General features: G+C 36.7%; 1 protein-coding gene and 1 long non-coding RNA gene across 5 annotated transcripts in view; one reads left to right on the forward strand and one right to left on the reverse strand.

Moving 5' to 3' along the window:
* Window positions 1–26,692, forward strand: part of LOC139985349 (uncharacterized) — a 119,526-nt gene that overhangs the window by 70,883 nt on the left and 21,951 nt on the right. The window lies entirely within an intron of this gene.
* On the reverse strand, window positions 11,929–13,740 carry LOC139985442 (uncharacterized). The gene is made up of 3 exons (XR_011799412.1): window positions 13,314–13,740; window positions 12,572–12,859; window positions 11,929–12,487 (listed from the first exon to the last, which is right to left on the reverse strand). It is a non-coding gene; the product is annotated as an uncharacterized lncRNA (long non-coding RNA).

Raw genomic sequence — 26,692 nt, forward strand, 5'->3', positions numbered from 1 at the left:
TATATTGCTATTATTATAATTCTTTCTATGCAATCTAGAATATTGGCATATAGTAACAGGGATCATACATTATTGATTACAATACATCAATTCTGTGGTCATACAACTCTATCTAATATTCCGAAAACACATAAGCTTTCCATTCAATCCAAATCTAATAAATCCCTTAATTGTACAAATAGTATAAAAAGAGTACGTAATGAGACCTAAAGAAATACCTAAATGAATCCTGAAGAGGAAATCTGTATGGAAAGAGTTTGAAAAGGTTTTCAAGAGAAATTTACTTCTTGTCTTTCCCAGCGGGAGCAGAGAAGTACGAAGGGGCAAGCAGGGCAATTATTTGGAACGCGTTTTACTGCGCGATCGCGATGAGCAACGAGGCCTCGGGATGCGTCCGTGTTTACCGTAATAAATTTCCATGCGACGTTATTGCTTGTTCCAAGCTCGTTACCGAGTGTAACAGCTTTTATTTCACCTTGGCTCGAGAAGGTTGCTTTTTTTCGAGGGTGACAGGGATGAAGAGAAAGGTAGGGCCGGGACTCGTTAAGGGCTCTCGAGGAAAATGACAGGGTTGCCAAACGAATCTCGAGCCTGACCTGTAGTCAGAGCGTAATTTTAACCCTCAGCTAGGTGGTACGCGCGTATGTCGACCGACTGTATGTGTTTGCTTTGGCAATTTCGCCCTGTTTTATCGCCGTAGCTCGTGCGATCAAAATTATGAGACTTCGCGACGTTTCGTGCTTAAACCGGTCTTACGTATATATATGTATGTCGTGTATACATACATACAGTGGAACATTTTCGTTGTGGTTACGTGACGAGCGTCTTTATTTTCGCTTTCATGCGACACGAAACGCTTTCCAGCGATATTGGTAAATATGCAGTCCGATTAAGTTTATAGCCGCCTATTTAGGAAGCTAGTCGCATTTCGAATTGGAACATTTATGGAGATTGATCGGTGTACTGAGCTTTTAGCTTTGTGGGTCAGGTAAGTCTCACCATATGCCACAACGATAAGATTGTAAGAATGTTCATGTTCGAATGTTTATTGACTAAGAATGAGATCAAGTATAGTGGCTACAAAAAGTATTTGCGTATGCCCTTATTTTCCAACGAAGCCTCATTTTATCAGGTTCTATACTTCATGTTCATAATATCAAATTTGTTCGCTCATACGAAAATACTACTAAATAATTCGAAATTTAATTATGTAATCTTAGAGCTAGACGAAGTAAGGTTTAAGATGTTTACAAGTACTTCGATAATTACACATATGAAATACTTTCGCAAATAGTCTTCATCAGATAAATTTTTTAAATACTTTAATCAGAGGCTTAAGATAGATTTCTGTTTACGGTATTGAATTGTAGCGAACATAGTGCATGTCGTATAGTACGATATATCTGTGGTGTAGTTTCTAATCTTTCAAGGTTCCAATACTACTTTTATGAGCTTCGATTTTTTCAAATGTCAAAGTTCTCATAAGTATATTTTTGAACTCTACAATCACTCATCTTGAAGTTCGAAACCAACTCTTATAAACTAACTGCTTTATGAATACAAACAATGAAACATAACATTCAGACAAAGTAGAAGCTTTTTATTGGAAACGATTTGAATTCGTCAGTAGATGTTAATATAGTTTCCGCTCGTATTGTTAACTATAGCGGAACGTTGAATTATCTTTTGCTGGCCGAGTGAGGAATTAGAATTTTAAATGAAATTTAAATGAATTTTTAACGAATGTGAGAATTTCTGATGTAATCGATCTTCAAATTTGCAACACAATACGTTATCAGGTAATATTCTCTCTCTCTCTTGACTTACATATTAACTTTATGTTTCACGAAGTTTATCCTCGCAAATACATGATAAGATACCCGAAAAATAAGCTTACAGGAATGTCGAAAGAAAAAGATCCCGTTCCCAGTATTCGTTTTAAAAATAAAAATTTCATATACACATGTCATGCAAGTACCATTAAATCCTGAATCATCAACGTCGCCAGATATCGAGTGTAAACGCGAACGAAACGATGGCGGCGCCATCGAACTGTCAGCTATAAACGTAAAAGTAAAAGTGAATAAACAAAGGAAATTTCTATGGTATGTTGAACGTGTATCATGGAATGTAACGGACGAAAGTAGGGTGACCTACTAGCCCGTTTTCCGTGCGATTTACACGACCCTCCAAGTTCAAAGTGGTTGAAGCAAGTCGTGCATAAGCATTATCGACTATAACCAGCCAGGTGCTTCGCGTTGAGTTTAAAACGAAGCCTTTCGCTGCCCTGACAGCCTCGTCACGGGCTTGGACAACTTACAAAGAAGATCGTTAAAAAAGTTTCGATAATTACGGATTTACGTTCCACATAATCGCGTTAAGATTCTCGTTGGCATGAATTTTTGCGGAGCACCAGTGTTATTTTAAGAATTCCTGTGCTACCTTGAGGTATAATATTTTGTTAATCTACCTAACAGAGTGAAAGCCGAAAAAAACTGTCTAGAAAGTTAAAATTTCCTTTGAAACTGGTTGGAAATTATTTGAAAATTTCATATAATAATTTTCTAGAGTAGATATTTGTTTGAGTATTAAAGATCTCGATTTTTGTTAATAAATGTACAAGACATTCTTTTTCGTACACTCGTTCAAGTACTGTTCAAATTGGGATTTTAGGTTTCAGAATTAAATATCGTAAGACGTGTGCCATTTGTCTGGGAAATATCTCGTGATGTAAATATCTCGAAAACAAAAATATTTAGAACAAATGTTATACGATGTCCGTACCAATATTTAATTTATCAAAAAATGACTTTGGAAAGCCTTATAAATGTCACGTTTATATTTTTAAATGAGGACTATATCTTTTTTTCCTGTGTTCTTGCAGTCGACACTGGAACATTTTAAAAACGCTTTACTTGTACCTTTCGCATAAACCACTATCGAAATGTTAATTCTTAAGAAGGGTAAAAAGTCATATTATTTTAAGGATAGTATTTAATACACACACAATGCGTATACACACAATCGGCTCTTTTTAGAACCACTATGATGCACAAAGTTTGTCAAAGCAACTTTCTCGTGATGTACATTGGATGACGCCAATGCCGGATCATATCAAAGTTGAAATTTAATATCTCGATAGTGGTTTATCTGAAAGGTATAGTTTTCATCTAAAAATATAGCCTTCATAAAGCTTTCCAATATAAAATAAATATTGGTATGACATGTACATCACGTAACATTTGTTTGGAACATTTTTCCGTATCGCTCATAATGCTCAAGATATTTGCGCGTTTTCAGATGAATGGGACACATATATAATATATTATTGTGCAAATCTTTAAAAATACACATTGGTGGGAAATATAACATTATAAATAAAGTTAAAGAATATATGAAATATTCTTTAGCCAAATGTATTTTTAGCAACGAAAAAAGGTAGTCGTCTTTTACATAGTAGACATTGTATAGGCACTCATTCTCACAGTTGACATTTTGGGAAAATGTTTTGTCAGTTCGCCAAGATAATAGCCAGATCTGACAGTTGGTGATATAAATATCCACTGTAACACACATCTCTATATTCTATCTACAAATTCCACTAATATTAGTCACAAAAATCTTCCAAAAATTGTTCATCTACTTTGAACAAATATCTCCAGATTAAAAATTCCGCAAGAATAAAATACTTACAGTCTTATCGAATTTTCATCGGCTATTTCAAAAAATTTCGCAATTCGTTCGAATATCTCGTCGGTTCGATCAGCTTTCGTCATACATAGTTCCCTCTCCCTTTCTTTTCCCGAATCGGTTTAGCAAAAGACTTTATCAAGAACAGTCGAATCTTATCGTTCGTATCTTTTTACTGAGGATACGCGTCACGATAGCAACTTGCGAGCTGAATGAGCGTCGTTGGTTTCGCGGAGCAGAAGCGAGTTACGGCCGAGGATGAAATTAAAACGGTCGTAAAAAGGGAAGCGGACGGATATTAAACGCGAAGAGCATTATCACCGGGTCTCGGGAAACGCGGCGAATTGCGCAGTTGGTAAATTTATTGATGGAATTTCGTGGATTCGCATTATCATTGCAGCGCTACGTAATCCTCCGCGAACCGTCCGTCTGATTCGCTCGTAGATAATAGGAGGCGACATTAAAGTTAAACGACGTAAAAGTTAATAGGTCTGTTTCATCGGTTTGCTAGAATAGTGACGCATTTGAGAAATCGTTACTACCGACATGTCCACAAATATTATCTCTAAAATTGTCATTTTGTGTGATAGCATGTCATAATTTAATGATACAATAGTACAAGGTTATATCAACCTTTTTTATTACTGAAAGAAAAATTTGCAATTTTGACATATGTCTATAATAACTAATTCTAAATGTGAGCCATTTAATGGGACCAAGACCATGGTCATTTAATGATATTATACGAGGAGGATTATTTGAGAAATTTGAAGAAACCAAAGTATGGAAATCTATAGCTTTTGAATTCCTTTTCTTTTTCCGACTATATGTCTTTCACAATTTTACTATGATTCATTCAATAATGATTCAGAGTACTTTCATACCTTTTTAAAAATCCATTTGTTGAAATCCCTCAAAATAACTGTTTACTACAAACGATATTTTATTGACTTTCTATCGAGTCTGAGTGAAAATTTAAAAATCTAAAAGCTGTCAATTGTAAAACGAACAAAATTTGTTCTTATTAAATAGTTGAATAATTTATAATTTTCAATTCCACACTTTCAGCTTCAATTTAATTTTCTACTTCATAAAAGAAACGTACTTTCGCAGCTGTATCGCTACTCCAGGAAACCGACGCGACGAGATTCGTTGTTTTCCGTAAGCGTCGTTTTATGGTCGCGATCGAAGGAACGAGTGTCGTAAAGGAACCGTAATGAAACGCGAACAATGTGCCGAGATTACGCCTAGGATAAGTGGAATGTATGCGATGCACTTTGAGAGTCGTGGCTTGAAGATTCAGTGATTTCTTAGCGTCTTTGACGTCGTTTTCTCTAGTACTTTGCAGTTTTACGAATTTGATGCGTATCAGTTAGAGTTTTTCTCGTTTCAACGTATCCTTAGTACTCTGAATTTCGTACTTTCAGGTTATGCAAAACTCGCGTCTTAATCAAATCTATACGAAAAGGTTTCTTAAATCTGCTACTCGAATATTTTATAATGAAATCTTTGATGATGAACAAAAATTCTTATTTTCTAGTAGAGAAAATTTTGACGAGCAGTAGCTGTCCATCGTTATCGAGTTTTGCGTTTAAGTTAAATTAATCTCGTAGAATTATCAAAAAGATTATGACGATCTTACGTGATGATAATTAACAACAGTTTGATAATTTCTTCAGGTACAATATACATACGTATGTGTATCTTTTTGGTAATATTTTCGAAACGTGTGAAGTTAGATTTCTGTTCTTACTACGCTGCTTATCTGTACCATTCGACAAAATATCGTCGATTAATTTTATTGGAATGCATCGTGTATTAGCGATAATCAACTTTTGTTTTCTTCCGAACACGATGGATAAAAATACCTATATTTTATTCCATCTACCTCGTGCTTGTAGATAAACGAGAATATAATACAATTGCTCGATTTATTAACGCTGATAACGTCCGTAATATTTTTCCTTTCTTTTCTGGTTTACGTTCGTACGATAACTGACGTATCGATTTTCTTGTTATCTTTATTCGAATCAATGCTACAATTAACAATGACTCGATGTTTATTACATAATTGACGCGTTTGTTACGATTGACAGTAATAAAATTAAGGTCTACTTCGACAAATTACATTGTCTGTTCGCGTAACGTATTCGGTGTAATCTCATTACGATTAAATAATTGTAAATATTCAGTTTGATATATTCATTGAATTTAAATTCAACGTGCTATATTTGTGGTCCACTTAAAAGACCATTAATTAGTCGCGATGTAGCAACGAAAAGGTGGAAATTCTGAGTAATGTTCAAACCTTTAAATTCCCAATATATCGAATAACCAAAAGTCTTCCTGTGACTCTTTCAAAATTTAATATTAATTTTAACCGAAGAACGTCTTTCTGAAGTTTTTCAAATTTGAGTCTTTTTCGTTCAATTAAGAAGCTTTCAATATGAAACAACCTTCATCAAGCTTCAAATCATTCAATTTCGCTAGATCTACAAATTTTTTACAAGCTAATCGTAAATCGAATCCGATCGGAACATTTTTCTTATTACAAAAATTACTTTTAAGTTTGAAAGAAAACGAACCTTCGCTTTCTTGACTCTTTTTCTTCCCACAAAATGCAAACGATTCTGTTCCCTAGAAAATGAAGAAAATTCACGATAATTTTCCCTCTTCTACAAAGTTACACAAATTTTCAAAAATTTGTTCTCCTTTAAAATTAAAGATGCTTTGTATCAGCCACGAAACATAATCAAGTCAAGAATGACTCGATGCTCATGGAACACGATCCGCATCAAATAATCTTTCGAAATCCCGAAAATGAAAAAGTACTCAATTACCAAATATCAGTGGTGTTTCCGCGCGAGAACGTAATCCACAATCTGGTTGGGCTCATGGAAACGATTCGGTCGAGCGTACGCTTATCAGGAGTACTTTGCGCGCGTACACGCACCGGTTATCGCGATGTTACGGCTCCATCGCGATGAACGTGGTCGCGCGATATTACGTAGCCCGAGATCCGCCGCGTTGGAGAAGGACGAACTCGTACTGATATCATAATGAGGAAGAGGGGCGGCGAAACGTTATCGTGGAGACGGTATCGCGCGCCCACGATCCCAATTTCGCGATAACATCGATCGTGAATCGCAACCCTTAACCCGCGGGGGTTATCTCCCTCGGTTAAGCATGCCTTGTGTTCCTTCTCCTGCGATTTCGTCGAAAGTTCACTTGCCACGATCGAACGACTCCCTTCTTCCTCGAGTACTCTTTGTCTGTTTTTTTTTTCTTTGTTATCGTTCTTCTCTCTCTTTTCTTTTTGGAGATGAGTTTCGAATAGCGTTTCGTTGTGATATGTAGAGTAATTTATGATGATATTAGAACGATACTGTACTATGGAATTATGTAATGGATCGTAACAGAATTTACAAACGTGAATAGATTATATGCATACAGAGGAATTAAAAAATTAATTTTTGTTTCATTCTTCTTAGTGCCGTGAGTGAAGGGAGAATGTTACTCGTTTATGAGTAACATTTTATTTACTCTATTTTCAGCGTGCAAACGAAGCATTGTACAGCGAGATAATTAATTTTTTTGGCCAGCTTGTCTCTCCTTTTACGGCGTCGCGACGCGTTCAACACCACGGAGGCGGATTAAAATTTTAGAAGCAATCACGAATCACTGTGAGAAAAAGTTTTAGTATCCTGGAGAGTATTGCAATTTCTATAGTATAAACCTCGAAGTCGTAAAACCTGATGTTGGATGAGAGATGTTAAATTTGCTCGTTAGGTATACCTTACCACAAGTAACTTCGAAGATATTCTCATATAAGGATAGCATTTGCTTTCTAGTATGAATTATTATAGTTAGTGATTTATAATGCGTCATAAAATGATTGACGAAATTTATAAAATTTAATTTTATTATACGACGATTGAATATTATTTTTAACTTTGTTAATTGATACTTAGATGTCCATTAACTACGTTAAAATTTTATTAAAACAGTAGTAAAGCAACGTTACGTAACGTCTAATATGTTTCTGTTAAAAAGCGACGCGTTCATATTTTATTAAAGAGAATTAAGTTTGTCAGATGTGTTTAATTCATACACATCTAGGAATTAATTGAAACAAGGGAACAAAAATGTGGAACGAGGGAGCGGAATAATTGTTGTTCCTGTTAGCGTCGTTATCGACAAAACTCACGCCATCGTGGAAATTGACATCTGTCGCAACTTGTCTCCTCTCTGCTCGTTGGGCGTTATCACGCAGACTGCCAGTAATATTTAAAACTGCACGATTTTCATCGAGCTTCATACAGATTAACTTCGAACCCCGCTATGGAACCCCTGAATTTTTATTTATACTCTGTAGATTGCTATTTGGAGAGAATATAATTTTTAAATATGAAAATATGGGGAAAAATTGATTCCAGAATCTCCAATTATTTGAAAAAAATTTCTTTATTCCTTTCTCTTTTCAGTAATTCTATCCTTCATATTTATTTCCTTTTCTAATCTCTTTCTTTCGAATAATTTTTTATTTTCATAAAACTTCAATAGCTTCTTTGTTTCGCAAAATTTCGTTAAAATTACGTAAAAAGTTTGATATAACAGAAATATTTCAAAACCTTAGTGACTACAAATCTTTCTGTTGTTTCGTAAGCACTGTGCAATTTTTCAAGCTAATCTCCTGTCACTACACGGTGCTACGCAACGTATAGTAAATTTCGAATCTTACTCGCGAGTCTTATCTTCTCTAAAATTCACGAAATACGCGTGTAAACAATTTTTCCCGACTGTCTATCTTGCACGAAACTATTACACTTTGGTCAAGCTGATAGTTCCGCTTTAGAACATCTGAGATCATTGAGTAACTGCAGCAACTGTTTTTCGCTAACATCTAAAGTACAAATACGTGTGCCAAATTGTTTTCTGCAGACACGCGTTGTGCAATTGATAATTTATTGCGAATAATTACACGTGGATGACGTGCGTATTGCATCAGTGCATTTGCATACGAAAAGGCGTATGTAAGTGCATCAATTATGTAGGAAATACCGTCCCTAGTGGAATAAAGTTCAGTTTCAATAGCAACTTTATGAAAAGTCTAAAGTCAAAATTCATTATACTTTAACTCAAATTACGCTTAACTCTGTGTAACACAAAGTACATACCATACCAAAAATCAAAGCAGAGTAAAAATTACAGATTAACTTTGGTACTTTCCTTTCCTGATCCACGCGCAATCTTGTTTTTCTATTCTTAATATATTGTTCAGGTTTGATAAAAATACGATAGATTAATTATCGATAGGCATAATTTCTCATTTCAATATCGCACTGGTATTATATTTTGAACCATTAGAAGTTCTTACTTGAAATTCTTCTTTAAATTAAAGTGAAATTGGAACGTAAAAATTCGCGGATTGTAAAAATTGCAAACAAAAATTCTCATTATCGATATAACAAAAGAAGAACCAATAATTACTATAACTTGAATGAACCATCCTGTAGACGATACAATGGCACAATGATAAGCCTACAGAAACAAAGCTCTAAAAATATAGAGACACAGGTAGCTTCCAATTCACAAGGAGTTGTAAAAGTCCAAAGGAACGATAGTCCACCCTATCGACTCCCTCGAGCTCTAATTTAGGCCTCGTTCTCATCTCTGTCCCACCTATCGATTCCCGACCCGCTGACCTAGATCGTGGGACTCGATATCAACGTCGAGCACATAAAACGCCAGCTTGGATGAACTCTATCGAACTCGGGCCAACGTATGTCGTTGACGGGCCAACGCAAAGATCTCTCATGTCTTAGGCATTCCGCGTTCTCGTCCGGCAAACAAAGCAGAACAAACACGCGAAGCCAAGGATCTTCGATCGATAGACGATCGTTGAACCTTCGACTATAAGCGAACACGCTTCCGTTAGTCGAAGGTCTTGAATCTCTCATGAAACAATCCTCTTGTTTTTCTCTTCAGACATTCCAAAGCTACGTGTATGTAAAATGTATGTAATTGTATATGGATGTATGTAAAGGTATCGATTTGATACTTATTAAGATAATGATGGTAGTAAACACAATTATAATTGAAGATCACAGAACGAGAGAACATAATAACAATGCTGATGAATTCAAAAATTCGATGATCAGTTCCATGTTAAATGTTCTTTTGTTTGATCGTGGGATTAAATGTGAATTTTTGCATCGAATTGAGTATTTCAAGAATACCGATTGTTGTAATATTAAGTGTAATATTAAGTCTTGATTGTTCACGGAATTTTATAAATTTATCGTCTATTTGTATCTTTGAATCTAACAAGTTGTACTGTTTTATACTATCTTACCACGTAATAGAAAATTACCTTGTAATTCAAATTTCCCATTGTTATAGTACAAGAATTCATGTTTCCGTTTCGGCAATCCTGTTTGCGAACAATCATTATAACCGCTGAAATTTTTTTTTTTTTTTTTTTTTTGTTACTGGTGACCAATATCGGTGATAGAAGTTGTCTTATGTTACTACCGATAGCTGTTATCTATGAAGAAACATTTCATTAATTACCAATAACAGTTATCGAGGACGAAACATTTTCTTCGTTACTTTCGTTCGTCATAAATTTTTATTAACAATATTCGTTACCTATGAAATGGAAATACTTGTACTCTTTATTAATCTCTTTTTAAGGTAGCTTAATAAAAAACTTAAATATGAACCATCGGCTGTCAGTGAACTCTTCCACGAGTCGAAGATCCTGGATCGCTCGTGAAATGATCCTGTTTCTCATCTCTCTCGTCAGAAATTCCCAAGCATCGTGTGTGTAACGTCGCGATAACCGATCGTATCGATCATTCAACGTCGAACACGAAGCGTAACCCTCGAACGAAGCAACCGCGGTTCAACGTGGCTGCATGCCACGTAATTATTTTCCACGTTGGACACGCTGATATATGGTCGAGCGTAATTCCTGCCAGGATTTTTGCGAACGTTGCAAAGGTCGGCTTACGAGCGTGCTCGAGTCTCTTGAAACCGCGGCCATGCAGCGTCTGACGATCGTTAATTAACGAAGCGAGCAGCGATTTTGCGATCGGTTTTTACAGAAGAGACTGCAGTGTCGAGCGAGTTTCGTTGGCAAAGTGTTGCACGTTATCGCGCCGTGCTTGATAAAAATTCGTCGCTCAGCGATAACAAGGAAAGACGTTTTCCAACGTGACATTCCGCGTTACTTGGAAACATTATCCAACCTCGATAAGTGCCCTCCTTTTTTTTTCTTTTTTCTTTTCGAACGCTGCGTTATGAGAAAACGATCGTTATCGCGCAATTTCTTTCACGTTCGATGTTGCCTTATTTCTTGGTTTCGGGAAAAACGTGCTGATGCAGTGGATGTTTGAAATCGGGGCATTCTTGAGAACGATTTTAATTGTATATTAGAAGTTCTTTATAATATTGACAAATGGAGAGCAAGATTTACATTATAACGCTATAATAACTTTTTAATCTTTTTTAAGATCAATCAGCAATTCTTTTACGTGTAGATATGGCTGATGCGAGGGAGAGTGCTATCGGAAACTTCTAATTGGAATTTCTTATAGTCTTGCTTGTTATAAAGTTTTGGAGAGGTATAACAGTTTTCACTCGTTTTACAATTCAGTTTCTTAAATATGATTAATATTGGAGGATGTTATCGATTTATTTTTCGCGGAGTCCTTCGAGGGGTGCGTTGCATCGATTGTGGTCGCCTAAAAGCCTGAGCAGTGGCCAAGCAAGTCGATTGCCAAGTAAATCGCGCCGCAATTACGAGGGAATAAAGAACCTGAGCTTACAGAAAGTCTGGCCAAAATTCGTGCAATCGATAGCACGACGATTACTTAGCTCTATATTAGGTAAACGTTCTCGAATTCTCTAAACATAGTCGGCCTCGACCGGAATAGATCTCGGTCTTGCTGTCTGTTAACATTAATCTCGCGGCATAAAATCTTTCTCATCGTAACATCACGCGTTTCTGATATCTCGGAATACATGTCATGGAAAATTCGATTCTGAATGGAAGTGTAAGAGATCATTCTTTCTTTCTCAATTCGTTTCTCTAATTTCATTGAATTATTCAGAAGTTAGAAATCTCAATCTCTGACATCATGGAACGTTGATATTATTTTTTGAGATATAAATCGCGCCGTTTAAAAATGACATTTTTCTAATATTATACCAATGTATTCGATCCTCATTAAGAATGTCTAAAATATTTCATCTGAAAATAGACATTAACGAAGAAACGGGGCAATAACTCGAAACGTATTCTTAGCAAATATTTATTATTCCAGACTGTACTATCAACGCGATGGTTTGAAAATAAAATAGAATGTCTAACGAGAAATTGTATATTAGTCATCGTATACAGAATATTTAGCCAATTAAATATTTTTATGACTTTTATAAATTCTAAAACAAACTTTTTATTCTTCAATGAATAGTTTCGTATTCTTCCCAATTGCTTAAAGAAATGTTTTTCAAACGTCACCTCCCTCTTATTAATTCCATAACGATATCTAGTCGACTATCGGCTTAACAAGCAACATAATTAAATAATTCAAATTCCATCAGAAGTCGAATGAAACGTTTGAATTCTTGGTGCAGCATGGATTTTCCAATTTATTCGAAAAATGTAGGTCATCCACGAAGCTCCCTCGCAATTTAAAGTGCGCATTCGCCAGCAGGAACAGGGAAAAAGCAATTTATTGCACCGGTTAATTGGCGTGCCAAAGAGACGTTATTACGACTAAGATCCCGCCTGATAAATTTTACAGCGTGTCGCGTCATGAAAATGCTTTATTGCCGTGGCTAATCGACGTATACATAGAGATGCACGACGTACCTCGTCTCCAGCAAGAATTCGCTGTGTTTTATGGCGTACATCACGTCTCTCTCTTTCTCTCTCTCTCTCTTTCTTTCTCAATGTTTGCACATCCAAGGGTTCAGTTCACTTCCGTGTTGACCGACGACACGAGGATGCGACATGCAGGAAACTTCTTGCTTAAACTTCTACGTGCACAACTTCTATCTCATTAGCATCGTTACATTTCTTTAGACATTGCGAAACCGAGAGAAAATTTCTTTAAACTTACAACTGGCTAAATCTAAATGCATAGATCGATAAGATCGACTGTAACAATATAGGAAATTATTTATATTGGTTTTAAGACATCTTTTGATAAAATTACGTAATAGGCCAGTTTATAAATAATTCCAAACATAGGAGATCTTAAATATTTTTATTAATTTCATTTTCTCAAAGGTGCTCAATTTGTAAATATTTTTTAACTCCATCCGACTATTACTGACCTTAAGAGGAATTTTGGTAAAATTACATTATCGGTCAAGTTATAAATCGTTTCGAAGATGCAAGGTCGTAAAGGTCTCGAAAATTCATTTCCTCGAGGTTAATCGATTCCCAAGAAATATTGCATCCAACATTTACTCCCATAATTTAAATCAATTATCCATTGGACAGAATATTTTGTTTCAGACTTTGATTTCATTATTTAGAAGCTAGGTTATCCTGTTACAGAAGTTACAAGATTCTACTCTAGTTTATTAGCGCATGAGATTTTATATACCACGTTGAAGTGATTAATGTTTATGCGATGTCTGGCTCCTCGGGTGTTAATTACTCGGTTATTGCAGTTCTATGTCGCTTCGACACGGTGACCCTTGGTTGGTATTAGCTGGTACTCGAACGATGACTAAGAGGTCGGCACGCTCGTTCGTCATTATTAATTGCTACATCGAATTCGTGTTACTGGCTCGTATTTGTCAGCTACGTGCACCTATTATATATAGCACGACCGCGAGCATTCTATTTTCACGGGCCGATAAATAATTGCATTTGGATGCGTAACAGCCGCTGTGTCTTGCCAAGTGCCGTGGCAGGAGCTATCGATGACGATAACGTTATCGATGAACGCCGATAAATCACCTGAGTTCTTGTACATTTAACGATAGATATATTAAATTCGAGGCAAAAGGATGTAGGACGTAAATTCTTCCAATTATATTAAAGAGCGAAGATTTATATGTTTCAAATATGTTTCTACACAGACAACAACGGTCAATTGGAATTGTATCAGCAGATGGGCTCGTTGTTCGTTCGTTTCCCTCTGCTTTCACAGAGTAAATCCCCGGTAGCTCGTTGTCGCCGTTTCCATGCCGGATCCGGAGCTTTCGAAAGCTTCCCTCGCGGTGGGCATTAATCCTGTCTCTACCGCCAAACTTTACCCTCGTTCTTTTGTTTCACCGATCCTGTTACAAAAGGGAAAGGAAGCTTAAGGCCGAAAGCGCGATCAGAAGCCATAGAAAAACGACAATTCTGTTATTTCCACGGTTTCCGCGCAGTCGGCCCGCGATTTTCGTGACTTCCGTCCTGACATTTTCCACGAAAGTTCCGTATGTTCTGATTTAAAATTTTTCGCTCGGGATCGCCTCGAGTATCCCACTTGAATATGCGTGCAAAGTTTCGTTCGAAAATTACACATAGAAAAGTTGAAATATCTATTTATTTTGTTAACCTTATTTTTGGATTATACTTGCGAAGCATTTTAAATGATACTGACATTTAAGAGAATTTCATTTTTCCATTTATACGGGTAGTAAAATTACAAAGAACTATTTGATACGATTTTACCTGAATGAATGTAACTGGATGTAAAATGGACTTAATGAATTTAATGTGAATTTTAATTTAAAATAGAGGACTGGAATAAAAAGCTTGCAACCAAAGAAAGAAAGATACTCTTAATTAAAATTAAGAAAATAATCAGCACAATCGCAATGCGTTGGGCAAGGACAAACATAACTTACTAATTAAAAAATGACGTTCTAGGAAATAAAATATAAATACATTTTATTTTCTAGAATGAACAGAACACTCCGACCAAGTATAATTTTGCGAACACTTCGAGTCTAATTCAAACTGAAGCAGCTCAGCTGCCCAAAGAATATCTTCTACCACCAAACACATTAACAATACACTTCACTTGCAAAAAGTCAGAAAAGTTGGCATCTGTAATTCTAAAAATTTTCATTAAACGACACGATACAGAAGCTTTACTCGTAACCTAGTACGATTATTCGCGATATAGTGACGGGTATCCGGGTTAGAGGAGCCGGCGTTAACACACAAGAATTAGAAGAGGCCGCGAGCAACGCGGTGGTGGCGATTGTTAGAGCTCCACTTGGCAATGGTGCCGGAGTTTTTGCTCCGAATATAAAATTAGGTCTGTTCGAGCCGCGGGCGCTGGGATCTCGAAGAGCAAGGGACGTAAATAGATCACCGTTAGAATGCGGCACGTCTTATTCACACTTACGTAAACAGGTCTTGTGAGCGCGTCGCGTTTTAGGTGAGCCTCGTCTCTTGTGTGGTTACGCTAGGAAAAGGTTGCGCGACTCGAGCCGTTCCTTCTTAGAATCGAACGTTCAATTTGGTCGCGGATGCCTCGAAGAGAGAATTCGTGAGGGGGTGAATTGAGATTGACGAGTCACCTTTCATTTCTATTATCGTATCAAAGGCGCTTATTAATAGGCGCATCGTTCATGAAATGTTTGTTTATAGTGACATATACATATAATGCAACTTATATGTACATGTCGATCCGTAGAATTCTAAAAACAATCTTAAAAATGCGTCTTGAAAGAAACAATTTTTACAACAGGTATTTTTATTAAAACTACGTCGTTCGTATAAATCAAGCACGCGTGTTACGAAATTACCTTGCGAGAATTTTCTTACAATAGCAAGATTCATAGCTACGTCGAACAACCAAAGTCCAAAATCTGAGTGCAAATGAATTTATCAACCTTTACAACAGATATCTTTATTAAAGCTATACTGTATAAATGAAGCACGCGTCTGACGAAATTACTTCGTATGAAATATTTATATAATATAATAAAATTCGAAATTACAACCAAGAGTTAAAATCCGAGGCAATTTATCCAAAATTAGAATCCTCGAAATCAAACCGTCAAAAATTATCCAGTCGCAAGGTACAGCAACTAGTGAAGTTAAACAGGAAGCAGTCTCCTCGAGGCGCATCAACGCAGCCTGCAAAAATTCGTCGTACGATCAGACAGTTTTTATGACAGGAAACTGCCGGTATGTGCCATCCGTCGACGAGAGGATAGCCGACGGATGGCGGAAGCTTTTAAGGAAAGAGACCGCTGCCGCGCCTCGTCAATAGGAAATTTTAATACATTCGGTATATCGCGAAGGAACATGGAACAGGTCAAAAGCTGGCTACGGTGTTCGCTTCGACTATCGTCGATGCAGGGCTGCGTTCGTTGCACGGGAAGAAGCTATCGATCGGTCCGTGTCTTGGAAACGTTTTATTTTTCGCTCCCGTTCTCGTTCGCGTTCGACTTGTGTGCCATTCCCTGTGCTGGCTGGCTGGAGAGTCCAGGATTAATTCCCCGACTATTACTTGTTTCTTATTCCATTTTTATCTAGAGTTAAAACTCCGTAGCTGACGGTTTATTTCTCTGGAGTATCGTGCCGTGGAAAAACTCGCGTATTTTCTATGGTTTAGCGAACGAAAGTAGCAAAAATATTTAGCAACGATTTTTTAAACTACTTCTCTACCACGTTAAGAATAAATTTTTGAACAGAAATTGGCAAAATCAGACTCTAGAAGAATGACACAGTTAGAAACGGTAATCTTTTCTAGGAAATCGACTTGAAATATAGTAGAAAGTTTAAAATAGGTAGTTATTATTCATTTGAACTTTCGTAATGGACAGATTTCCTGTTTTTACGCTTTAGGTAATAGCCTCTGGGCTGTGACTACCTTTAATAAAATATTGTTTATATATATTTCTTAGCCTCGAGAGCGATGTTAAAATAGCTTTTGGTTTGTAACGTTCTTCTCATCAAATGCGTTTAATTTCTTAAATAAAAAACTGACACTTCTACGAAATATATAATTCAGTTTTGGATTTAATTTTTCTACATATTTTTAAATCGCTAATTTCCCACAGATGTTACTTTTCTAACAACTTGACAATGTGCACAACCTTTCGATTACTGATTGATGATTACTCATATTCTTTAATATTATTTCATATTATGGATGCAGCAAATAGGTAAAGGATATAATAATTAAAACGAAAATCGAATATCTTATACATCTATGATATCGTAGAAATCAGAAATTATCGTTATTATAGGTAACGATAAAAGTGTTAAAAACGCACTGTGATTCGAATTAATTTCCTTAGTTTCCTTAATTTAAATAATTTCGAATTCGCGACAAGTTAAGGTCCTCGTTATTTCTTTCCTCTGACCTGAACGGTTTTTTAGAGCCTCAGTCAATGAACTTTCGGCTGAAATATTTCTACGAAAGTAATCGGGGTTAGTGCAGCCTGGTGTCAGAGTTATTGCGTCCTGCTAGCCACAAATCTCGATTTACGAGCTCAGGATCCAGGTATCGGTGAGATATCCACCACATCCGAATCTTCCTGCTCTTTCCGTAGCTTTTCGTTTCCGTTTAATGATAACCTATATTTTTTCGATAACTCGTAACACCCTGCCTGGTGAGGGTGGTGAAGAAAAAATTTGTTTTCTAAAGAATAATAGTAAATACTTTTATATCTAAATTCTAGAATTATCTAAAAGTATAGCAGAATATTTCTTATTTTTAATATCAAAATTACAGTTTTCTTCCTTATTTCTTCGTTAATTCAACAAATTTCTATAAACATCCTGGGCTGCATATCGCGTAATATAGTATAACTCTTCATCATTCCATCGAGCTTCCTTTCTCGCAAATTCCTCCAAACCTAACTAAGAACCCCCGATGCACAGGTCCGAAAGGCCGCCGATTTCGAGTCGTACATTCGGTACGCAGCGCGGCAGTTATCGATTTCCGAAGCGTAATAAAGCCGTTTCGAGAGTATACCGAGTGGCGTGCGCGAAGAATCTACCTCGAAGGCGTTCTAAAACTCGCGACTAACGCTCGAGGGTTCCACGTGGAACAGGATCGTCGCTTTTTTCGTCCGCAAATCACTTTTTCGCCTCTATTCTCGGTCTATCTAGCAGAAGTTTGTCCCGGGAAAGTTCCGTGAGCCTTCAGCGAAGAGAAAAGACCTTTCTCGTTTTCTCGATCGACCCTGGTGGTCGTTGGAGTGCCGCGGGCGCGGCTTCCGATCGATCATCCCGCCCACATCCTTTTCCTTCCGCTTTTCGCGATGGAAATCGCGGCCAATCCAAAAAGGACTCCCTCCTTTGATTGGATACACCGATCAAAGCAGCAAGTTTTCGTGGAAAACCCGCGGAAAACTGTCGGCCCCGCACCAACAACCCTTTGACCGGCTTTCATCGTCCAGGCCAAGCCTCGTTAGGGGCGGCCTTTTCTTTTATGCAGTCCGTGTCAGCTACTTGAGAGGAACTCTGCGGCTCCCTTTAACGTGGTAATTGAAATTACACTGGGCGCTTCTCCTTTTACTCTTTATTCTTCTCTTTTCTTTCTTTCTCTTTTTTTTTTGCCCCTCCTTCTTTCGCTGTCTTCTTTCGATTGGTTTGTTTTTGGCGGTCGGTCGTCGCTGTTCGTTTAAAGCGACGAGGGCTCTTTCCCGTCTGCCAGTGGTGAAGGTGAATTATGTTGCAGGTTTTAAGTAATTTAAAGGTGGGTTTTTAAGCTTTTTTAAATACTGTAAATTAGTGCAATCCTGTACTTTTTTTTTTAGTAGACATGTCCAGAAGATGTAGGTTTCCCGAAGATAAAAAAGATATAAAAATATAATATTGTTTGAAAAAAGAAATCTCTTTAATAATATTCTTGAACCACTGAATCTTCAATAAAATCATATCACTTTAATCTTACTGCGAATTTTCTAATTCTCAAACGATGCTCCAAAACGGTTCATCCAAAATATCTCTCTCTCTCTCTCACTCTTAATCAACACGAGTAATTCTAATAACTTATCAACTTCTTCTTAATTTTCCTCTAATCAGATGAAATGAAAATGTTTCGACAGAGTTCGATGAGAAAGGTGTGACTCGTTTACCGCGGAGATACGCATGCGTTCGAGATGATTGTCGAAACAACGGCAGTATCCGAAACCACGATACGGAAGAGCAAACACCGATAGGATTTCCGTGAACGCGCGGTTTCCGCACGGATGAACGAAGAATTTCTCTGTTCCCTGGCAAGGAGCTACCTTTGCTTTCGAGCTCGTCTCGAAAATCCTGCGAGACGCGCCGTTCCACCGCTAAGACGACGCGGTTCGACGCTTTCGTCGATCGTTCCGGCATAGGATCGCGAGAAACGGTCGTGAACAAGATTTCACCTCGCGAACCGTGGAAAATCACGTTCACGGGAATTTCGTCGAACTACAACTCGTTTATTGATTTCTTTTGGAATTCGGCATACGATTGTTTGAGATATAAGCCGAAATCAGTTGCGACATATTTACGAAAAATATTCCCTTGTTTTCCATTTTGTAAAATATTTCTGAGGAATATTCTACTCTTGTTTATATTTCATTTTTGTAAGATATTCACAAAGAATTTTCTACCTTTATATAAAGTTAAGTAGAATCAGCAAAATGACCTTTCAGGAAATATTTCATACTTTTTAGCACAGTGGATATTTATTCTCCAAGAATTTATACTACAAATATCGTTTCTCTTCTTGTAACTTTGTATTGTAATTTTTTTATCGATGCGTTGTATAGCAACTTGCTGTCATGCAATAATGAACAAGTGTTTTTCTGACGTATGTGTCTACCAATAATTAATCTTCCAAGTATTCCAGAGGCATTTGAAGTATGAAGAAATTGAACTGAAAGAAGATTAAAATGTTAGACTGAACGTTCTTTCTTCCTATATGCCTTCAGGTATGGAAACATTCTGTTCCTTCTCTACTCTCTTTCCACATAGATCAAAGAGTTTAAAAACTTTTTACTATAGCCTCGAGAAGACACTCATTAATTATTTCTAGCCGACCTCTTTTTCTCTAATCGGTTTCATAAAACAAATTCCAATAAATTCCTCTCTCAATTACTGGAACGTAAATGGAAAACATTTCACAGAACTCTTTTTTTCCATATTTCCTTGAACGCTTCTCGAAAGAAAAATCCAACATCTCAGTTGAGTGATCGCGAAGCGATGTCAATCGGCGACTGGAAGCCTTTAATCAAGATTCCGTGAACGGACATTCTCTCAGACCGGTTGGTGACTAATTGCGAATTAACAAAGATGAAACGTTTTTGTCTCATCCATGATCAACACGGATCAATAAGAGTGTATCTATTGACGTAAAGTGTAAAGGATAATGTTAGAAAGGCTGCGTTAAGGTCACAATTCAAAGACATAAACTGGATTCCCATTAATATTAATAATGTACTTTTTTTATACATGTTTTTTACACATGTTCTTTTCTCGAATATATGTTCTTCGAATCTTTTTCTACTATCAAAAGATCGTTTTATATCGTATCTCATTGTAGTTTTAATAGTATTTGTGTTGTTTGCTTTTATATGTAAATAAGTATTATTAACTTTGCACATTTTAAGAGATTATTCTCGTAAACGAGAAACGATTGTAAGAATAAGCAAACAAAACAATCAATTTATCATTTCTTATAGAAAGTGCCTACATTTGTAGCTTATAACAGTTAACATTTTTTAAAATTTTAATGATTTTTCATTAAATTTCCATTTGATAAATCATATTTGGTAGCAATTTTATTTCAAGAACAGGATTTTTCTGAACCTCTCAATTTGATTAACCAAAATTTTAAACAATCATATACAATATAACAAATTTCATTTTAATTAACAGTAAAATTTATATCTATTTGAACAGTGTTATAAACAATCATATAACGATCGACGTCTGAAAATTTGCTCTTCATTTCACAATTCTAACTTGTTAACCGGTTTATCTCTCTAATTTCCATAACTAGAACTTAACGAAGATAGATTCATTTCGATTAGGTTAACAAAATTGAAATAACAAATAAAGAAGTAATGGAGTCCTAAATAGTTTTTACAATTGTCAATATAATTTACCATAGAATTTGATTTATTGGAACGAAATCTTAATCGATGCCCATCCTGTCGATTAAATTCGATATGAGTTCAGATAAATTTTACTGCGATTCATCTTGAACGAAGATAAAACGATATATGAAAAAATGAAGGATCCTTAAATATGATAAAGATATCATTACGTGCAAGAGATTGAAAGTGCAATAGCGACGAGTTAATTCGTCTAACTCATTTAATCGGTTAATACGCCTTCTTTTCCGATATTCTCCGTAATTTCGCGAATCCGCATAACGAGAAGCGATCTTTCCATCGCAGCAGACGAGGCCTGCCCTAAAATATTATCAATTAAGCCAGCGAGCATTATCGTCCTTTGAAACTGCTCCGCGAAACGAGGAACAGAGCGACCGCAATCGGGAGAACAGTGCAAAGACAGGACACTTGGGAAATCCCGGGGAGAATTGCTTCACCTTATCGTTCCTGGTTATTGCAGGAAGTAGTTGAGAAACGGCGCCGTTCGCTCGATAATTGTCAGATAACATTGAGGCGAAACAATTGATTTTCGTGGAACGGAAAGAAGACAATATCAGGCACCGATCGAAGAATCTTGTAAGCTGTGCTTCGAACGCTAAAACTACCGAAGACTAAAGAGTACCATTCCTTTCAAAGTATTATTTATCGTATCTTAGATATTAGATATTAGGTATACCGCTAGATTTTTTCCAAAAAATTTATGAATCTGACGTCTATTGCTAAAAGGTTTATATCTTTGAACCGAATAGGTTGTTGCTCTTTTTAATTATGTTACATTGATACGCTCTCTTAGCCACTGAGAAGCCAACAGTTTAATGATATCAGCTAATTCGAGATAAAAAGATTTTCCAATTATAATCCCCATCAGAGCACGAAACTAAAATCAAAAGGAAAACCAGTTCTCTAAATACTTTGCTAAACCAATCATGTGGAAGAAAACCAGCCCCCTAAATATTTCTTAATTCTTCATCGATCATCTTCTTACAAATTCTTTGCCGATTCCCTTCCAGTAACGCAAACTTGCCATAAATAACTCCATAGACCCGTTCATCTGTCGAATATCGGCACAATATTTATCCACGCCGACGAGAACATTTTCATTACCCTCGATTCATCGTTCCGCACCAAGAAACGCGCGCAAACCGGCGCGAATTTCGTCGATGAACAGAGAAAACAGACGACCGGCGAAAAGTTTAACGCGCCACGTGTCGAAAGATCAATAGGTAGGGAAAGCAACTCTTTCACGATCGTTGGATCGTCGTTCCTTTTCGATCGTTTAGAAAATCTAGGATCGTCCGTGAAATCGTGCAAGCGCGGACAGTACGAAATAACAGGCGAATCTTGGATCGTCTGGAGCCGAGTCCTGAAGATGACAACCGGCCGTATTTTCCAGGGATAATGGCCTTGCTTTTCTTCTTCGTCTTTCCTCTTTTATTCCTCTCTGCGTTGCCCAAGGACCGATACTCTCTTTTTAGCTATTAAGTTTGCAGCCACCGATTCAAACGTTCGCTGCAGACGACCAAATTATCGAGCGACCGTCGCGTCGTCGTTGCTTTTGCTTCCGCGTCCGTCAACGAGACTCGATGATCTTTCAAGGACTCGACCTTTTATTCGTTTTTCTTACAAGCTTTTTTTTCCAGCGGATTTTAGTCAGTTCTAGCGTTGATTGGTCGTTAAACGTGAAGGATGATGTTTTGTGATTGCCAGTTTTTTTTCAGTTGAGTTTGTTGGTTGTTTTGTGGAATTGAATAATTCAGGTTATATGTAGAATTCGGGGTAAAAGAAATAGGTTCTTTGTCGGTTATCGTAATAGTCATTCGACTATTCATTTCTACATCTTTTTACGAAGATTAGTTTCTTTCAATGATGAAAGGACTTGATTGTTGAAATTATAATTGAGCTTAAAACTGGAACTGAATATTGACTGTTTGATTTTAAAGAGCATAAATTTGTTATTAATCGAATATGTCACAATATTATGATTATTTTATATTTACTTAAGAATGTTAACATTATTTTAATGAAAAAAGATGTTGATTACTAATACAGCGTTGAATATCTTAATTTCAGCCACCATTTAATAAAACAGTTATTATTAAAATGTATTTATAATTCTGTTTTGCTGTCCAATTTTAAACAGTTTTTATGCGTTTACTTTTATCTTCCGGGATCAGATTAGTTTATTGTTTAAATCGAAAGGTCTGGGTTGAATGATTGTATACTTAAAGGCTACCCCTGTTTCTTTTAACTTTTTCACTACGTTGAATCAATCTTCCTTGATCTAAACCAGAAAGTTTCAGTTGAAGATAGCTATCCAGTCTTTGTGTGCTACAAGAGAAAATTCATCTTACTTAATCATTCAAATGAAGAATTATAAACACACAAATTATAACATATTTCGAATAAAAATATACCTTAATGCAATATTTCGTCTCAAACAGAAAATCAACTTTCCCATACTACCAATAACCAACAACAGCTTATTAAATACTAACGTAATACGAAATATCTAGTTCCGAACGATCACTGAATCCTAACAGGGATTTATGTCAGCGAATATTAAACAATTCAAATCATATATGAAAGAGAAAATGTCCAATATTATCAATGACCAACGCCAAATTACTAAATTATAACTTATGAAATACATAATCCTAAACGATCTATCTATACTTCACTGAATTCTAGCAGAGGTGCCTTTATGTATCTGAATATTAAAAAATGTTGATCATATATAGAATATAATAGAAAATTCTCGATTAAATTCAGATTAAAACGATATAGCACGATAAGTATGAGGTGATGATAAAAGAGAAGATTTCGAAAACCCATAGACCGAAATTATATTCAGTCGCAATCTAATACCGTCTGTAAACTCCAACCAATCTCAAAGAATGCAAGCTCCATTTTTCTACCAACTCCACGCAATCATTTTCCACCGCGCAAACACTATGTATAAAATCCAGGCTCTCGCGAAAAAAGGGAACGCGTTCCAGCTCGTCGATATTCAATCCGGCAAACGGAATCCCCATCGCATCGGTGGCACAGTAATTTCCGGAAGAGGCCGAAGTCGAACGGATTGACCCAGGTCGGGTCTGTTCCTTCGTTTCGAGGGCTTTTCTCCGCCCTTTGCCCCTTTCTGTATCTCACGAGAGGGCGTCCTCCCTGTCGGATTTAGGGCGCTATTTAAGTAGAGGCTTATAGGGCAGCTTCTGTTTCTCTCTCTCTCTCTCTCTCTCTCTCTCTCTCTCTCTCCTCTCTCTCTCTCTCTCTCACTTGCGTTCTCAGTGACTTTATTTCTCTTACTCTGTCTCTCTTTCGCCTCTTGTTATCTGGAGCAGCAGCGACCGTGTCTGCGGAGGCTGTGTCGTATTGATCTGTCGCTCGGTCGGTCGCTCGGCAGCGCGGAGAAAGAGAGGGAAAAGCGGAGAGTCTCGGTAATTTATCGCGAGCCAACGGCAGCGAGATGATTCGAGCGCGACGCCTCCGCGAACAGATCCGATCGAAGACGCGCAGTGACGCCTGCCTCTCTTTTTCTCTCTTCCTCTTTCCCTCTCTCTGTCACTCATTCTCTCTCTTTCCCTCCCTTTTGGAACCGATAATTCGGTCACGCGCGATCGATCCGACTGAAAAGCTCGACTGACGATTAATTGGAGGCGCGAGATGAAACGCCGCTCCAAAGCTCCAGCTTTCTCTCTGTACATATATATGAATATCTATATTCTCCTCTGTTGGCCAGATTTTGCGTTTAGTATGTATTTTGCAGTGGTTCGGATTCTCATGTCTGAAATATTGTTCATGGATTTTTGATATGCAGGTTGGAACTTTTCTATGAATTAAGTATGCCTTTGGCTGCAACTTTCTCTTTCATTATCTATCTATGTGATTTATTCGCTAATGGAAAACATGTTGTATTTAGCATTGTAGTATTTCCGATAATGAGTAGAATTTAAATTATGGGTTCTGGTTACAGGAATAGGAAGCGTTTAGCTTCAGTTCTAATTGTCCCTTTTTCTCTCCTTGTATATCGAGCTATAGTTCTCTTCTGTTAGCAACAGTTTAGAATTTTGATGTTGTACTTTGCAATGATGTGAACGTTCATGATCTAACTTATGGATTCTAATTGTAAAAATAGACATTTTTTTTTACAAATTACAGCTAATGCAGTTTAATAGCGTGCGTTTTGTAGGGTAATTTATTTATATTTATTATATTTATTTATAACATCAAGACGAAGAGGGAGAAATAATAACAAATATCATTGATTTGAGATGTTAAACAAGATCATTTCGTATATATATATGATATACATATTTTGTTAAATTATTTTGTTTGAGAGGTAACATTTTTCACAGAAGCTATATATGGCTTCGATTTAAGGTATACGAAAAATCTCCTGCCACTTTAATATCCTTCACATTAAAACGGTACATAAAGTAGTTAAAATACACCTACATCATAATGAATCCTAAATACAACCGGATCCATAGCGAATGATTCCACGATTTCGTCACCGATGATCGATTCCATTTCGTTCGGTTCACCGTCCTCAGTTTGAACTCATCAAAATTCAAGGGCGACGCGATTGTAACGATTGAGCAAGTCTCGATCCGGCTACAATGTGACAAATAACGCGACGATGAATTCCGAGAGGGTTCGTATAGCGACTCTGCAAATTGGGTAGTTTATATTATTCACCATGCTCGAACATATGCTACCAAATTGGTAAAACGATTTAACGCGACAGAATCGAAAGACTTTGTGATTGTAATAATAAACGTAGACAAGCTGGTAAAGTAAACGTTAACGAGCAAAAATGTGGACGTCGACGAGTTTTCGGTCGCGCGACATGCTGTCACGTGCGTCGCGTCGTCGAGGCACGCGCGCAGAAATTATTAATTACGTGGCGCATTCAGCAACCTACGAAGAAGTCGTCGACTCGTTTTCCCAAAGTGGACTGAAATACTGAAAACGAGATTGTCGGGACGCGCCACGACGTCATGCGACTCGTTTCGCACGTGTCTCTCATCTAATGTCAGAGTTGACGCGAGGAATGTTGATCGTGATGCGTCAAAGCGTACTCTTAATTGGATAAGACAGAAATTATGGAAAGTACAGATATAGCAGCATTTTTACAGGAATTTTTGTTTTTAACGAACCTTCGCTCGTTGTATTCTATAGTAAATTTATTATATAGTATTGTATATGTAATTTATTATTTATCATATAGTATAACATTATATAGTAAAATGTAAGAGAAATGAAATTATTCGCAACATAAAGAATAACAAATACGAAAATTCGTGACTACTTCAATATTATTTTATCTTATATATATCTTGAATATTACCCTTGCTTCTAAAGTAAATTTACTTCTATTTATTCTATTCGAAATTTATTCTCTTCGAACTAGAAATAAAATAAACAATCACAAAGTACGTACGGGTGTGAGAATTTACGTTTACTTTAGTATTATCTTACTTTGTCGTGCTTTTGAAGCAGAATTATTTCAATTCTCGTTGGATTCATGGCAAACATGAGAGAAACAGAGTTATTTACGAAAAGAAAGATAACAAATGTGAGAATTCGTATCTAAAGGAAAAAACTTTCCACGTTAAGGTAGCAAAGAAACAAAGGTACAAAAAATTGCTTTACATACTCTACAATATTCCATTGGTCGTAAAGTTGGTTTGACGATTCCTTTGCGGCCATAAAATCATAGAGTCAACTACAGTATTATTTCTTCCTATTATTATTGTTACCGAAGAAACAGGTTTCTATTAAGAAGGAATAACTAACAGAGTTAACGTTCGCATCTACGTACAAATTTGTCGAAGGATTTTAAAGGAATCGCGCTTGCACAGCAAAAAAGATTTCCCTCGGCGAGACGAACGCAAGAAACTTCATCCTGAAAATAGTATTC

The sequence above is a fragment of the Bombus fervidus genome, chromosome 3 (assembly GCF_041682495.2).
Source record: "Bombus fervidus isolate BK054 chromosome 3, iyBomFerv1, whole genome shotgun sequence".
In the NCBI taxonomy this organism is placed as follows: Eukaryota; Metazoa; Arthropoda; class Insecta; order Hymenoptera; family Apidae; genus Bombus; species Bombus fervidus.